Source organism: Macaca fascicularis, chromosome 15 (assembly GCF_037993035.2).
Source record: "Macaca fascicularis isolate 582-1 chromosome 15, T2T-MFA8v1.1".
Lineage (NCBI taxonomy): Eukaryota > Metazoa > Chordata > Mammalia > Primates > Cercopithecidae > Macaca > Macaca fascicularis.
Genome location: NC_088389.1, coordinates 40,295,329 through 40,310,335, shown reverse-complemented (window position 1 = coordinate 40,310,335; position 15,007 = coordinate 40,295,329). Strand labels below are relative to the sequence as shown.

The following is a 15,007-nucleotide window of genomic DNA, read 5'->3' as shown; positions in this document are numbered from 1 at the left end:
AAATTCCTCCTCTGGAATACTAGACACTGATTAGTAAGTGCTAATTGCCTACTTATTCTCCTAATACTGACTCTTCTTTTTTTTTTTTTTTTTTTTTTTTTTTTTTTTTTTTTTTTGAGACAGAGTCTCACTCTCTTGCCCCGGCTGGAATGCAGTGGTGAGATCTCAGCACACTGCAACCTCCGTCTCCTGAGTTCAAGTGATTCTTGTGCCTCAGCTACCCAGGTAGCTAAGATTACAGGTGCTCACCACCACACCCAGCTAATTTTTGTGTTTTTAGTAGAGGTGGGATTTCACCATATTGGCAAGGCTGGTCTCAAACGCCTGGCCTTATGTGATCCACCTGCCTCGACCTCCCCAACGTGCTGAGATTACACACGTGAGCCACCGTGCCTGGCCCCTGACTTCTTTTTGAATACCCTACTGCTGTTTTCTAACAGTTAGCAGATTCTCTCCAGATTGCATCTCTCTGTCCACATAGCCTCTCTCTAAGGTTAAACATTTCTGCTTCCCTACCAGTTGTTGGCTGCTGACTAACTATCCAAACTCAGTGTCCCAACCTGCTGCATTGGACTTTAGCTCACTGTTGGTATCAGTCTAAAAGCCATCCTTCTGTGAAGTTTTCCCTGTTCTTAGTCATAGCTGATTTTTCCCTCCATGCTACTTTCTTGGCAGAACTATCACCACCTGAAAATATGGTCAAATGCAGTGGTGAGATGCTGAATACTGGTGCAGGAAATAAACAGCCCTCATATATGCTGTTTGTTGTTTCCTTAGTATAAATATCCCCACTGTGGTTGATCTTAAGCTACTACCCTAGTTGGAAAAGAGAGGCACAATAGGCTGTCACCAGCTAGTATGAACTGGCCCCAGTAGCACCTCCTGGTTATATGTGTCCTAATCTCATCTCCCATTCTGTCTTTTACTGTATTATAGCCACACTGGACTTTTGTCACTCTTGAATGTGAAATATTCTCACACAGCATCTTAGACCTCTTTTATGCTGCTAATAAAGACATACTTGAGACTGGGTAGTTTATAAAGGAAAGAGGTTTACTTGACTCACAGCTCCACATGGCTGGGGAGGCCTCACAAGCATGGCAGACAAAGGAGAAGCAAAGTCATGTCTTACATGGCAACAGGCAAGAGAGAGTGTACAGGGGAACTCCCCTTTATAAAACCATCAGATCCCACGAGACTTATTCACTATCACAAGAATGGCATGGGAAGGACCTGCCCCCATGATTCAATTACCTGTCACAAGGTCCCTGCCACAACACGTGGGAATTATAAGAGCTCCAATTCAAGATGAGATTTGGGTGGGGACATAGCCAAACTGTATCACACAGCTCTGGGCATTTGCAAATGGCATTCCTCTGTCAGTCACATTCTGCTTGCCTAATGCCCTAAGTCCTTACCTTTTATCTGTCTAACATTCATTCTTCTACCTCTGCTTGAATATCATTTCTGCCCCGGCTAAATATCACTTTCACTAGGAAATCTTCATCACTCCTCCCAGACTGGGTTAAGTAACGCTGTTGTCTTGATACCTCTTTGTATAGTTAAAATTTGACTGTGTTTTTAAGGGCTGCGTTCCCACGAGACTGCAGGCTCCAAGAGGCAGGTATCATGCTTGTTTTGTTTCCCACCATATTTCTAGCCACTCACTCTGTGATTGACACGTAGTGAACTCTCAAGCTTATGGGATGATAAGCTTTTGCTTACTCTAAAGAATGGATATGCTTTTTCTTCATAGATACTGGACAACAAGTAACAAATTATGTTTTCTTTTTCACTTCAGCAGAAAGGATGCTCAATGCTGATTTTACTGTTTATATTTAATAATTTTTTAATGGTAGACATTGCATATCTAGGTTCCAGTACTTTTTACTTTGGTCTAGATCTTCTATTTTGCCTGTATTTGTAGTTTTCCATTTCATTGTAGATATTATCGAAAGCTGCCTCAAATTTGCTGGATTACAAAGTAGAATAGAGACAAGCAGTTCCTCGCCGTTGTCTGTTTGTTTCACTATGGAGCAAACAGTCTCACACTGCCCTAAAGCAGGACCTCACATTGAGCCTTGAAATAGAAATAAATAAAGTGAAAGGATTAGGATGTAATGTTTAGAATCACAGAGACCTCTGTTAGCACTGCAGTTTGTCACCAGTTTGCAATGTGACACCAGGCAAGTTCACTGTCTTCTCTGGTTTGAAGTTTCTTTATCTGTTACATGGAGGTGATAATGTATTCCTCACAGGATAGTTATGAAGATTAAATTAAATAATGTGTGTGAAATGCTTAGCACAGTTCCTAGCACTTGGCAAGTGCTCAATAAATGGCAGGTATGATTACAAATAATGCTATTGAAGAAGACATGTGTCACGGTAGCATTATAGAATCAGAGGTTTGGCAATAATAAAACCCCTTATCTGCAGCAGCACCTTTTATCTTCTCCCATCCCTCCAATGATGCCCCTTGCCCCACCCATCTCTAAACATCACAAAAAATACCAGTGTTTTGTGCCCAATTTGCTAAGAGTACATCACTAATTCCCCAAGGATAATGCTTGCTTGAAATCCCCCTAATTTCATTTGCTGGGAAAGAAATTCAGCAAACTGAAGAAAATGCAATTTGGTACATTACATCAATTTATTGCCACCTCACTTTGCCCAATTTGTGCAGGAAATAACAGGTAAAGACATGGAAAGCAAGTTATAGCATGTTTAAGATTCTACAAGACCTAAAAGCAGGCTTATACTTTGGCCAGTTTCAGCTGCAACCCCTGCACCTCCATCTGTCTGATCACAGCCTGGCATGCGTAGCCTCCACTTACTGACCAGGAACTCCATGTCAGCCTATTTGGGGCTCCAAGGAATGACACAAAGTGAGCCCATTTCATGGCTTTCCCAAGTGAGTATTTTGAATAAATCTGACAAAATTGCTGGATTTGCTTCAGTCTTTCTCATCAGTTTGGTGTGTGTTTATTCTCAGCATTATGTATCAAACATCTATGGAAAAGCTGCTCTGCACGGAATGTTGTCATAGGCAACATCTCACTCATGAGTGATGTGTATCAATCTTTGATTCCTGACACATTGATTTTCACCCAGACCCTTAAATGCTGTGGCTCCCCATACTAACTTCCCTTTGCTTGTAACTTTCCCTTGGCTTGAAATGCCTTCTATTTTTCTCTGATACCCAAATCAAGAGTTATCATTTTAGTTAAGATGGAGCTAACAATCAAAAGACACAATTTGTTCATTCTTCTATCTATTCTTTCTTCTAGTGAATGTTTATTAAATATGTTCTGTGTTATCAGCCACAGTGTTTGATGATGGACATACAAATATCCATGAAACGACATAGTCACTGGCCACAGGGGCTTGTTTGTTTTACTAAGTGATACTAACAATAAATAAAATGGAGGAGAATATAATAGTGTTTATTATTTATGGACCACCTGGAACACCTATTACACATCAGACACATTAAAAGTTCCTTATGTCACCTAATTCTGCAAAAAGTTTGATAAGCAGATATGATCCTTCATTTTTTATACATAGAAACTGAATTTTACAGTTCTGTAATTTACCCAATGTTTATCACTGAAATCAGAGACCAGGTCTGTATGTCTAGGAAGTTCATATTTTCCCACTGTGCTACCTCACTCACTGCAGAGCATCCTATATATATCATTGCTTGCTATAACAGTCACTTGACTTAAAGGATCTTTGCAAGCTGTTGAAACCCAGACATGCACAAAGAATCACAAACAGGAGCTGAAGATTTTGAGTATATAGGAGGCATGAATCAAGTACCATCAATCACTGGTATAGGGAAAACCAGCATTTGGGATGGCCTGTGTCAGAGTCAAATGCAGAAGTCAAGGCCAGAGAGTGGTGGGCACCAGATTCTAAGGACCTGCCCAATGCCTGGTTCAGTCTTGATAAGAAGGCAAGGGACAGGAATTAGGGACAGCTCTTGGCAGTTCTGGAAGAATTTGTGTGGGTGATGTCTTATAGTCTAGGAGGTCCTGTGAAGTTCTTTGATCTGCCTCCTAGCACCCTCTGTCCCCATCATGTCTTTCTTTTAGCTCTTTGTTGGTTTTGCAAGGTACAGTTCTCTTGAGGCTGCATGTAACCAACATAAGTTTTCTGGACTAGTCTCTTGAGCCAGGCAATGCCATTAAAAGTTTCTTGGAAGAGAGCACGACTGAGAGTACAGGAGCCATAAAAGTCTCTGTCATTGTCACCCTACTTTGGGCAAGTCATATTTTTCCTTCTTAATTTTACTTTCCTCATTTAAAACTGTGTACAGATGACTATGAAATGTTTGCAGGTGAACGCAAGTGACTGCTATCAGCAGTTGCCTCTGGGGAGAGCACTTTGAGGGCTGAGGGAAGACAGGATACTTCTTTCTTTACAGCATTTTGAATGCTTTGCATATTAGCATATTGATATATATACACACACTATATATGCACACACAAATGTATATGCACCATATATACATACATAAAGATACATATACATACATATATATATATAATTGTAATTATCACTTATTACACTCCAGACACTGACTGTAGAGCGTTTACCTATCAATCAAAGGATTTGCCTCCACAGTAGACAATGTGCTCTCAGATGCTAAAGATGGAGTCTTGGTCACCTGTGTTTACCTGAAAACTAACATAGCATCTGGCACATGGTAAATGTTAAATAAATGTTTGTCAAACTGCTTACTTTTGAGAAATAAATAAATCTGTAGAAAAGAATGTTAAATTAAGCAACCTTCTGAGATGGACCTCCGAAGTTCGGGTATCTGTATATTAAACATGCGCCCCAAGAGGATTTGAGTATCTGTGACTATCTTGCTCCCTAGTCCAGAATGTTAGGATCTGTGGTCTTGGAAGTCAGAGCCAGTATCACAGACCACCAGCAGCAACTGTCCATTGGGATTCTGGGATGGAAACTGTTTTCTTTATGTTTTCTGACCTTTGCTACAGGTTACAGGTTGAAGGCTTGAAGGTTTCCAGGTGTTTGTAGCAGAAGATTAAGGCAAAGATCAAGAGAGGATCTTGTTCCGAAGAAGGCAAGCAGCAAATGTGGCAGGTGAAGACTTCAAAAAAATTCTTACATACCAAGACTTTCCTTTAGGCGCTGGGCAGGAGTTAGTGCTGTTGGGGGTGACTTCCTCCTAGGAGCCAGCCTGTCGACTTCCAGGCCTTTTTTGTGTGACATCTGCTCTAGCAGCCAGGAGCTGGGTCACAAGGTTCCTTTTTGTCTTGCTTCTGTGCAGGGTGGTCCAGAGGCAATAGGAAGAGGAACAAGGGAGGGAGAATACTGTGTATGCGGAGTTTAAGTGATGTCTTCAGGGCTTGGAAAAAAATGTAATTCTGTTTGAGCAGTTTGTAGGCAGTTTTGCAACTCATCCCCCTGAATTAGGGACCAAATGAAGTCATTAGGCCCTAATCAAAAGCAGCTAATCAGGAGTCAGTGGGAGCTCTACCAATTAATCGCCGCTGGAACCCAACGAGCTGAAGTACCCAAGGCTGGATGAATAAAAGTAATGAAATTAGTATCAGTGCTGTGCAGTACTGCAGAACTTCAAGAACAGGTTATGGGCTGCTCAGCTCTTCCTGCCATATCACAAATAAAGGCTCATTGTCAAAACATAGATGAGTTGGGAAGCAGCTTTCGAGCTTGCCCTGCGCTTTTGGTAAGTCAAGATGTGTGTAAGCCAGAGTCAAAAGTGGAATCATAAAAAAAAACAGATGAAAGTTGATTTTGTAAGGCGTGATAATATGACCAAAATATCTCTTTCACGGCTTGTGAATAATTTATATCCAGATTCTTTGTTGATGTCCTATTCTTTATTCTTTCGCCTGAATTGCAAAGACAAGAGGTTGTTTCAGGTGAGTCTCTTGTCCTGTACTCAACACCGCACCTGGTGCAAGGTAACTGCTAAATAAATAACATTTATTTAATTAATTCAGGGCAGAGAAAAAAATGTGAACTGAGATTTTTTTTTCTTTTTTTTAATTATACTTTAAGTTCTAGGGTACATGTGCACAACGTGCAGGTTTGTTACATATGTGTACATGTGCCATGTTGGTGTGCTGCACCCATTAACTCATCATTTACATTAGGTATATCTCCTAATGCTATCCCTCCCCCGACCCCCCCTCCCCACAATAGGACCCGGTGTGTGATGTTCCCCTTCTTGTGTCCAAGTGATCTCAGTGTTCAATTCCCACCTATGAGTGAGAACATGCAGTATTTGGTTTTCTGTTCTTGTGATAGTTTGCTGAGAATGATGGTTTCCAGCTGCATCCATGTCCCTATAAAGGACATGAACTCGTCCTTTTTTATGGCTGCATAGTATTCCATAGTGTATATGTGCCACATTTTCTTTTGTTTTTTTTATTCTTATACTTTAAGATCTAGGGTACATGTGCACAACGTGCAGGTTTGTTACATATGTATACTTGTACCACATTGGTGTGCTGCACCCATCAACTTGTCAGCACCCATCAACTCGTCATTTACATCAGGTATAACCCCCAATGCAATCCCTCCCCTCTCCCCGCTCCCCATGATAGGCCCCGGTGTGTGATGCTCCCCTTCCCGAGTCCAAGTGATCTGATTGTTCAGTTCCCACCTATGAGTGAGAACATGCGGTGTTTGGTTTTCTGTTCTTGTGATAGTTTGCTGAGAATGATGGTTTCCAGCTGCATCCATGTCCCTACAAAGGACACAAACTCATCCTTTTTTAGGGCTGCATAGTATTCCATGGTATATAAGTGCCACATTTTCTTAATCCAGTCTGTCACTGATGGACATTTGGGTTGATTCCAAGTCTTTGCTATTGTGAATAGTGCCGCAATAAACATATGTGTGCATGTGTCTTTATAGCAGCATGACTAATAATCCTTTGGGTATATCCCCAGTAATGGGATGGCTGGGTCAAATGGTATTTCTAGTTCTAGATCCTTGAGGAACTACCACACTGTTTTTCACAATGGTTGAACTAGTTTACAGTCCCACCAACAGTGTAGAAGTGTTCCCATTTCTCCACATCCTCTCCAACACGTTTTGTTTCCTGATTTTTTAATGATTGCCATTCTAACTGGTGTGAGATGGTATCTCATTGTGGTTTTGATTTGCATTTTTCTGATGGCGAGTGATGACGAGCATTTTTTCATGTGTCTGTTGACTGTATGAATGTCTTCTTTTGAGAAATGTCTGTTCATATCCTTTGCCCACTTTTTGATGAGGTTGTTTGTTTTTTTTCTTGTAAATTTGATTGAGTTCTTTATAGGTTCTGGATATTAGCCCTTTGTCAGATGAGTAGATTGCAAAAATTTTCTCCCATTCTGTAGGTTGCCTGTTCACTCTGATAGTAGTTTCTTTTGCTGTGCAGAAGCTCTTTAGTTTAATGAGATCCCATTTGTCTATTTTGGCTTTTGTTGCCATTGCTTTTGGTGTTTTAGACATGAAGTCTTTGCCCATGCCTATGTCCTGAATGGTATTGCCTATGTTTTCTTCTAGGGTTTTTATGGTTTTAGGCCTAACATTTAAGTCTCTATTCCATCTTAAATTTATTTTCGTATAAGGAGTAAGGAAAGGATCCAGTTTCAGCTTTCTACTTATGGCTAGCCACTTTTCCCAGCACCATTTATTAAATAGGGAATCCTTTCCCCATTTCTTGTTTTTGTCAGGTTTGTCGAAGATCAGATGGCTGTAGATGTGTGGTATTATTTCTGAGGGTTCTGTTCTGTTCCATTGGTGTATATCTCTGTTTTGGTACCAGTACCATGCTGTTTTGGTTACTGTAGCCTTGTAGTATAGTTTGAAGTCAGGTAGCGTGATGCCTCCAGCTTTGTTCTTTTGATTTAGGATTGTCTTGGCAATGCGGGTCTTTTTTGGTTTCATATGAACTTTAAAGCAGTTTTTTCCAATTCTGTGAAGAAAGTCATTGGTAGCTTAATGGGGATGGCATTGAATCTATAAATTACCTTGGGCAGTATGGCCATTTTCACAATATTGATTCTTCTTATCCTTGAGCATGGTATGTTCTTCCATTTGTTTGTGTCCTCTTTTATTTCACTGAGTTCTCCTTTAACAGATCCTTTACATCCCTTGTAAGTTGTATTCCTAGGTATTTTATTCTCTTTGAAGCTATTGTGAATGGGAGTTCATTCATGATTTGGCTCTCTGTTTGTCTGTTACTGGTGTATAAGAATGCTTGTGATTTTTGCACATTGATTTTGTATCCTGAGACTTTGCTGAAGTTGCTTATCAGCTTTAAGGAGATTTTGGGCTGAGACAATGGGGTTTTCTAAATATACAATCATGTTGTCTGCAAACATGGACAATTTGACTTTGTCTTTTCCTAACTGAATACCCTTTATTTCTTTCTCTTGCCTGATTACCCTACCCAGAACTTCCAAAGAATTGAGATTTTTTTAATTCCGAATTTTGCACACCTTTTCCTATACCACTTAGGCAGAAGGATTCAGATACCCTTTTCTAATCAAAATAACAGTTTTTACCTGTTAGCAGTTTTTGGTCTAGAAATGTTCACATACTTTGGATTACAGCTTTAAGATCTTAGAAAACAGAACCTCATGTCCAAAATTTAATTTCACAGGTGAAGAGACAAGGGCCAGGGAGTGAGAGGAATTTGTCTTAGGTCCCCCAGCAAATTTGTGGCAGAGATAAGACTAGAGCTGACGTCCTGACTCAAGGTTCAAATGTTTCCCTCACCACCTGGCCCTTTGCTTTTAGTATTAGCAGTCCTCCTTTTTATTTTATTTTATATTAACTTCAGGGATACATGTGCAAGATGTGTAGGTTTGTTACGTAAGTAAATGTGTGCCATGGTAGTTTGCTGCACCTGTCAATCTATCATCTAGATATTAAGCCTAGCATGCATTAGCTATTTTTCCTCATGCTCTCCCTCTTCCCACCCCCCATTCACCCGACAACAGGCCCCAGTGTGTGTTGTTGTCTGCCCTGTGTCCATGTGTTCAGCTCACACTTAAAAGTGAGAACATGTGGTGTCTGGTTTTCTGTTTCTGTGTTAGTTTGCTGAGTAAAATGGTTTCGAGCTCCATCCTTGTCCCTGCAAAGTTCATGACCTTGTGCCTTTTTAAGCAGCCAGCCTTATTAAGTGTTATCTTTTTGTCCTCTGAGATTTCTAGAGCTATTAGTCTGTCTAAATTGAGGCCAATTAAAGAATTGCAATGGTGTTTCTAGAGTCTGTTGGTGGCCAGGACAGTTAGTCTGGGACACGAGGGAGTCAAGAGCCATCTCGGGCAGAGGGATTGTCTGCACTAGGACATTTGTGTTAAAAAGAGAGGACTTGTTTGTTTATGGGAAGATTTCCATAAAGATGATCTTCTGAGTGAAGGCTGGACTTTAAGATGAAATGAGAGACAGTATTGGTGGAAGAAGAGAACTTAAGGTCAGAAGTTTTGTGTGTGTGTGTGTGTGTGTGTGTGTGTGTGTGTGTGTGTGTGTGTGTGTGCTTATGCATGAATATGTTTTATTTATTATATTCTATGTGTGATTTTGTATTTGAAAGTAGATGCTTGATTCTACCACAATTAAAAAAAAGGATATGCTTAGATTTGTCTGTAATATGTGGGTATGGAGAAGTTCATTTGAACATGGGCATTTTTGTGTGTCCAGGATCCATCAACAGCCTCCTTAGAGGTGTCATATGTGCAGGGAATACTGAGAGAGTGCATTAGTCTACATGTTTATATATATATATATATTTTCTTTTTTTGTGTGTGTTGTTTTCCTAGATTTCTCTCTTGCATGTTTGTGGGTATGAGAGTCTGTTAGTATTAATATGTGAATGGGTGTGTGCTATTTGTACAGGGAGGATGATTTAGGCAAGGATTTGAAAGTGTGCATTTAGAAATTGAGGGCATCTCTGTGTTATGTGTGTGTGTGTGTGTTTGTGTGTGCTTTTCAGAATGGTTTATTATCTTTGTGTGTATTTGCAAGGAGAAGGGAATTCAGTGTGTTTCTATGTGTTTGTGTGCTTGTCTGTGAACGGTATGTTTTGCAGAGGTGTACTTTGTATGTTTGACAGTTAGGCAAACATATAATTTATCATCCAAATGGGGATATGTTTGAGAATGAAATATATGTGTGTGTGAAAGGATGTATTTGAATGTACTTTTAAAAATGCATTTAATTTTGTATGTGTTCTTTGAATGTACTTTTAAAAATGCATTTAATTTTGTATGTGCTATTGGTGTCAGGAATTAATAAGAAGAACGGAAGTACAGGAGATGTCATTAAATTATATAGATCTCTCTTAGACTATATAGCCTTTAAACAGGGACATTAATAGAATTAAGAGGTAAGAACAGGTCGGCCCCAGAGATAAGTGTGTGTGTGTGTGTGTGTGTGTTTTACCAGATCAATGAACTGAGAAAAGAGGTCATACATATCTTGTGCTGACAAAAACCCATATGGTTAAAAAAAATCAGCACAGTAAGTAAGGGAAGAAATGTGAACTACATTGTGCTGGAAAGTGTCTTTTATGTACAACATCCGCTTTGCTGTGTCCTCTTTATGCTTCCTGCCTTGTTCCCCATGAGTAACTCTGGCTTGTGATGGCCAAGATAGCCGAGACCTTTGATTCTCTTACCTCCAAAGTTTGGAAAAATAACTCAGTGTGACCTCCATCAGGTAAGAGAAAGAAAGAGGCTAGGGAGAGTCGGCTGCTTCATTTCAGGTGAGTCAGAAAAGAAATCCCAGGGATGCTCCTAGAGGTCTCACTCTTTTTCAGAGTGTAGCTTCTGACTCCCTGGTTTATACATGTACCCCCTGGGGTTGGGAAATTCACTTGCTTAGTTCTCACTGGCTTTGTGGGGTGTAGTGAAGAGACTAGAATGTTACTGCTTCTACTCTACCACGTCGGTGTAGCAGTTTCTCAGCGGCTTCATCCCCCAGTCATCCCTTTTTTATGTACACTCTACATGCTCATCGCAGTGGAATGACTGCAGTCACTTCTAAATGTCATAATAGTTCTAGTAGCACCACTAGTAGTACCAGTTGTGTGGTATATTGAAGATGGCCACAAATTCCTTGTCAACCTCTCATTGAAAGGTAGAATCTAATAGTCTCACTTGGAATCTGGGATGGCTGTCCTACTTATTTGACCAACAGAATGTGTCAGAAGGGACTTTCTGTAACTTCTGAAGCTATCTCGTAAGAAGCCTTGTAGATTCTGCTCATGTCTCTTCCCCCTCTGGGAAACAAGTCACGACTCAGGGATAAGCCTGAGACACATGGAGAGAACATCCTGATCAATCTGGTCTTTGCCGCTACCCTCGTCAACAGCCTGAGCTGGATACCTGGCTGACAAGTACCACCTTTTTCCTACACAGATGACAACCCAGCCCATAAGCACCAGGTGAGTGAGTGAAGAAGTCATCCTGGAAGTGGGTGCTCCCGTTCATGCTGCGTAGGTCGGAGACAACTCTTCTACTGAGTTCTTGTGATGCACAAAGCAATGGTTGTTTGATAGTATTATGCTTTGGAGTAGTTTCTTTCATAACAATAGATAATTGGAATAGCATTACTAGAAATAGCTAACATGTGTTGAGCCATTGCTGCTTGTCAGAGTATTTTCTTAGGAAGATACCCGCGTGCACACACACACACAGTTGTATATAATGTGTAATACACATGTATTTAATTGTATCTTTATATTAATCTAAAGGCTTTGGAGCTTTTATTATTCTCATTTTACATATGAAAAATCTGAGGTTAGGCAACTCTTCCAGATCACACAGCTAGTAATTGGTAGAAATGTATTCAGACTAGGACTTTATTTTTAATCGCATCTCTCCCTCATAGCTCTGTGCCTTTGTTCATGATGACATCGATATTTAGAAATACACTTTTTGTTTTTTGGGAATAACCTTCCCACTTACCCCACTTTACTCCAACTGACAAATTCTTTCCAATCCTTTGTGGCTTAACTCTATAGTGATAATGTTTTCTTACCCAAATCCATGTAGATGTCCCTCAGCAAATACTGCACTGCTTTCTGTCTAGCTGTGTGAAAACAAGCAAGTTATTCCACCTCCCTGAGGCTCAGTTTTCTCATCTGTAAAATCAGTTAAAATGACTTCCTTACAGGTTTGTTGTGAAGATTAAATGGGCTGGCAGATGCTAAAATGTGTCATATATGGAGGACCACGATGCACACACTAACTATTATCAAAGCTGAACTGCAGGCTGGAAGGATGAGTTCCATAGTCAATTACCTTTTGCTCTGTATGTCTCTGGGTGTGCTGAGTTGCCTAAGGCACCACTTGTGCCTTCAAAGAGCTCATAGTTCAGTGGGACAGAAGACAAGCAAAAGAACCAATATATTAATGAGATTCATGGCAGGATAGAGGGGAACATAGACTCTTTCAGTCTCAAAAAGGGGCTCTTAATACCTTTGAGGAGGGCATTTCATGCAAGATTACCTGGAGGTGAAATGAACCCTGCAGAATGAGAAGATATTAGTGAGGCAAAGAAAAAGGAAAACCAGGAATTCCAGGTAAGAACAAGCTTAAGCAAAGATATAAAGGAACCCAGGAACAGGGTATACGAGGGAACCTCCAGATAGTTTGATCCCTACTTGCATAACAGATTTTGGGTGAAGGTGGTTTGGAGTAAAGAAGCAGGAGAGGCCTTTGGAGAGAACTTTGAATTCTAAGCTGAAGCCTTTATCCCAAGGTCAATGCGATGCTATTAAAGGATTGAGAGCAGTGAGTGTAGATGAATAATTCTGCATTTTAGAACCATTACTTTGGAGTCTGTTTTGGAAGGGCAGGACTGGAGGCAGAGATATGGATGGAGGATTGTTCAATATTCTAAAAGAAGGGTGATGGTAGTGTGATCCAGGGGCATGGTAGTGGGCCTTTGGAGAGATGTCAAAGCAAAAGAAAGAAGGAAACTTGGTGACTGGCTAAGAGGGATAAAGGTGGGGAAGAGATCTGAATGAGCACCTTGGTTTCTGACTTGGGTGATAGTTCATGGTGGCACCCCACATTCAAATATAATTAAAAGAATGCAGAAGGAGGGACAGTCTCTTCTCCCTTTGGAGATGGGATTTCTGCAGGCAGGACACTGGGTCCTGTGACACTAGCTGTACAGGTCACAGGCCTGCAGGAGCATTGAGCCAAGCAGGTCATTACAGGCATATCAACATCTGTTATAGAAACTGAACTCTAATTGTACCAGACCCACTCTGGCATAATAAGTGTGGTTTTTAACATAATGCACTGCTGGAGCGAAGTTGTCAGAAAAGCAGGAGGCGGAGGAGGTAATCTGTGAGACTTCAAAAAGAGAAGATTGAAGCCACTTTATGTGGCTGGAAATGAGTCATTTGTCAGCAATGCCAATGTGCTGTCAGCTTTAGGAGGAGAGATGACGGGGCACCCTGGGGGGAGGGCTGGTGAAAGTGTCAACTTTCAGTCACCAGAGGCCATGTGTGGGGTAAGAAGTGTCAGTCACATCACATCCCTGTCCTGACCTGGGTTAGAGGAAAACCAGGGTCACAGCAGAGCGTTAGCCTTGTAACCAAGGAACCTTGTAACCCTTCACTGTCAGGAAGGAACTGATGTGCTCAGCATTCTCAAAGACTGTTCAGAGCTTTAATTCCTCAGGGCATGTGCACTTTAAAAGAACAGTGGGAGTGCAACACTTAGGAAAAAGAAACTAAGGGGTAAGAGTGGATTGGTGGCAGAAAGGAGGAGATATTTTGAGCAAGGACTTGCCTAAGGTCACTGAAAGAGTATGACATAGGTGAATACCCCTTCTCTCTACCTAGTTGCCAAGTCCAGGGTTATCTCTGGGTCCAAATAGCTTGAAAGCTATTCCTGTGAGTGACAACCTATTCTAAATGGAGTGATCCCTGCTTTGTAGGCTATTGCATTACCTGACACTCCCCTACCCCATCATGCCATTATCGATCACTTGGATACTTACTTGGGTTATAGCAGCAGATCGTCCTAACTGGTCTTCCAGCCTTCATTGCTCTGCTCTCATCCAATTCTTTCTTTTTTTTTTTTTTTTTTTTTTTTTTTTTTTTTTGAGGCCATAGCGACCATCTTAACTTGAATTGAGTCTTCACCTTTCTCTGTTCTTCTTGGTGTCCTCCCAGGCTACCTTGCTTTGGTCTCGAACAACCTATACCATTTCAATCTCAAACCAGGACAGCTTTTCCTTTGTTCTCTTCACTCTACTCATGCTTGCCCTTTTTAGTTCCCTGAACACAGTGAGGTTTTGTCTTTCTCTAGAACTTTGCTAAGGCTGGTCTCTCTTCTCAGGTAATGTCTATTCATCCTTCAGCTTCAATATCACTTCTTCAGAGAGGTACTTCTTGACTCTGATTAAGTTACACCCTCGACCATACAACACATAGAGACTGTCTTGTAACACTTTATTTGCTTCTGCAATTTTTATGATTATTTTATGTTGTTTATATTCTGACATCCCATTCCGATTCTGAACTCCTTAAGAACAAAGATAATGCTTGTCTTTTTTGCAACTGCATCTTCATGCCTATATGAATGCCTAATGTCAATATTTCCCAGATATTCGTAGAATGAATAAATGAGGCTGGGCACAGTGGCTCACGCCTGTAATCCCAGAATTTTGGGAGGCTGAGGTAGGCGGATCACCTGAGGTCAGGAGTTCGAGACCTAGAGTTTAGCTTGGCCAACATGGTGAAACCCTGTGTCTACTAAAAATATAAAAAGTAGGCAGGTGTGGTGGCATATACCTGTAGTTCCAGCTACTCGGGAGGCTGAGGCAGGAGAATCGCTTGAACTCAGGAGGTGGAGGTTGTAGCGAGCCGAGATTGTGCCACTGCACTCCAGCCTGGGTAACAGAGAGAGACCCACCTCAAAGAAAAAAAAAAAGAATGAATAAATGAATGAATAGACGACTCTTTAGTAATTCTGGTGAGCAGGAAAGTTTG

At 40.9% G+C, this 15,007-nt stretch overlaps 1 long non-coding RNA gene across 10 annotated transcripts in view; it reads left to right on the top strand.

Moving 5' to 3' along the window:
• Window positions 1-15,007, top strand: part of LOC102136378 (uncharacterized) — a 145,767-nt gene that overhangs the window by 14,544 nt on the left and 116,216 nt on the right. For 5 of the 10 annotated variants that reach the window (XR_012425029.1, XR_012425028.1, XR_012425030.1 and 2 more), the window contains exon 1: window positions 9,282-11,440. The exons of 3 other annotated variants lie outside the window; for them this stretch is intronic. This is a non-coding gene — a long non-coding RNA (uncharacterized lncRNA). Of the gene's footprint in view, window positions 1-5,006; window positions 5,113-9,281; window positions 11,441-15,007 lie in introns of those variants that run through there. 2 more of the 10 variants (XR_010581453.2, XR_010581454.2) reach the window with 1 other exon arrangement.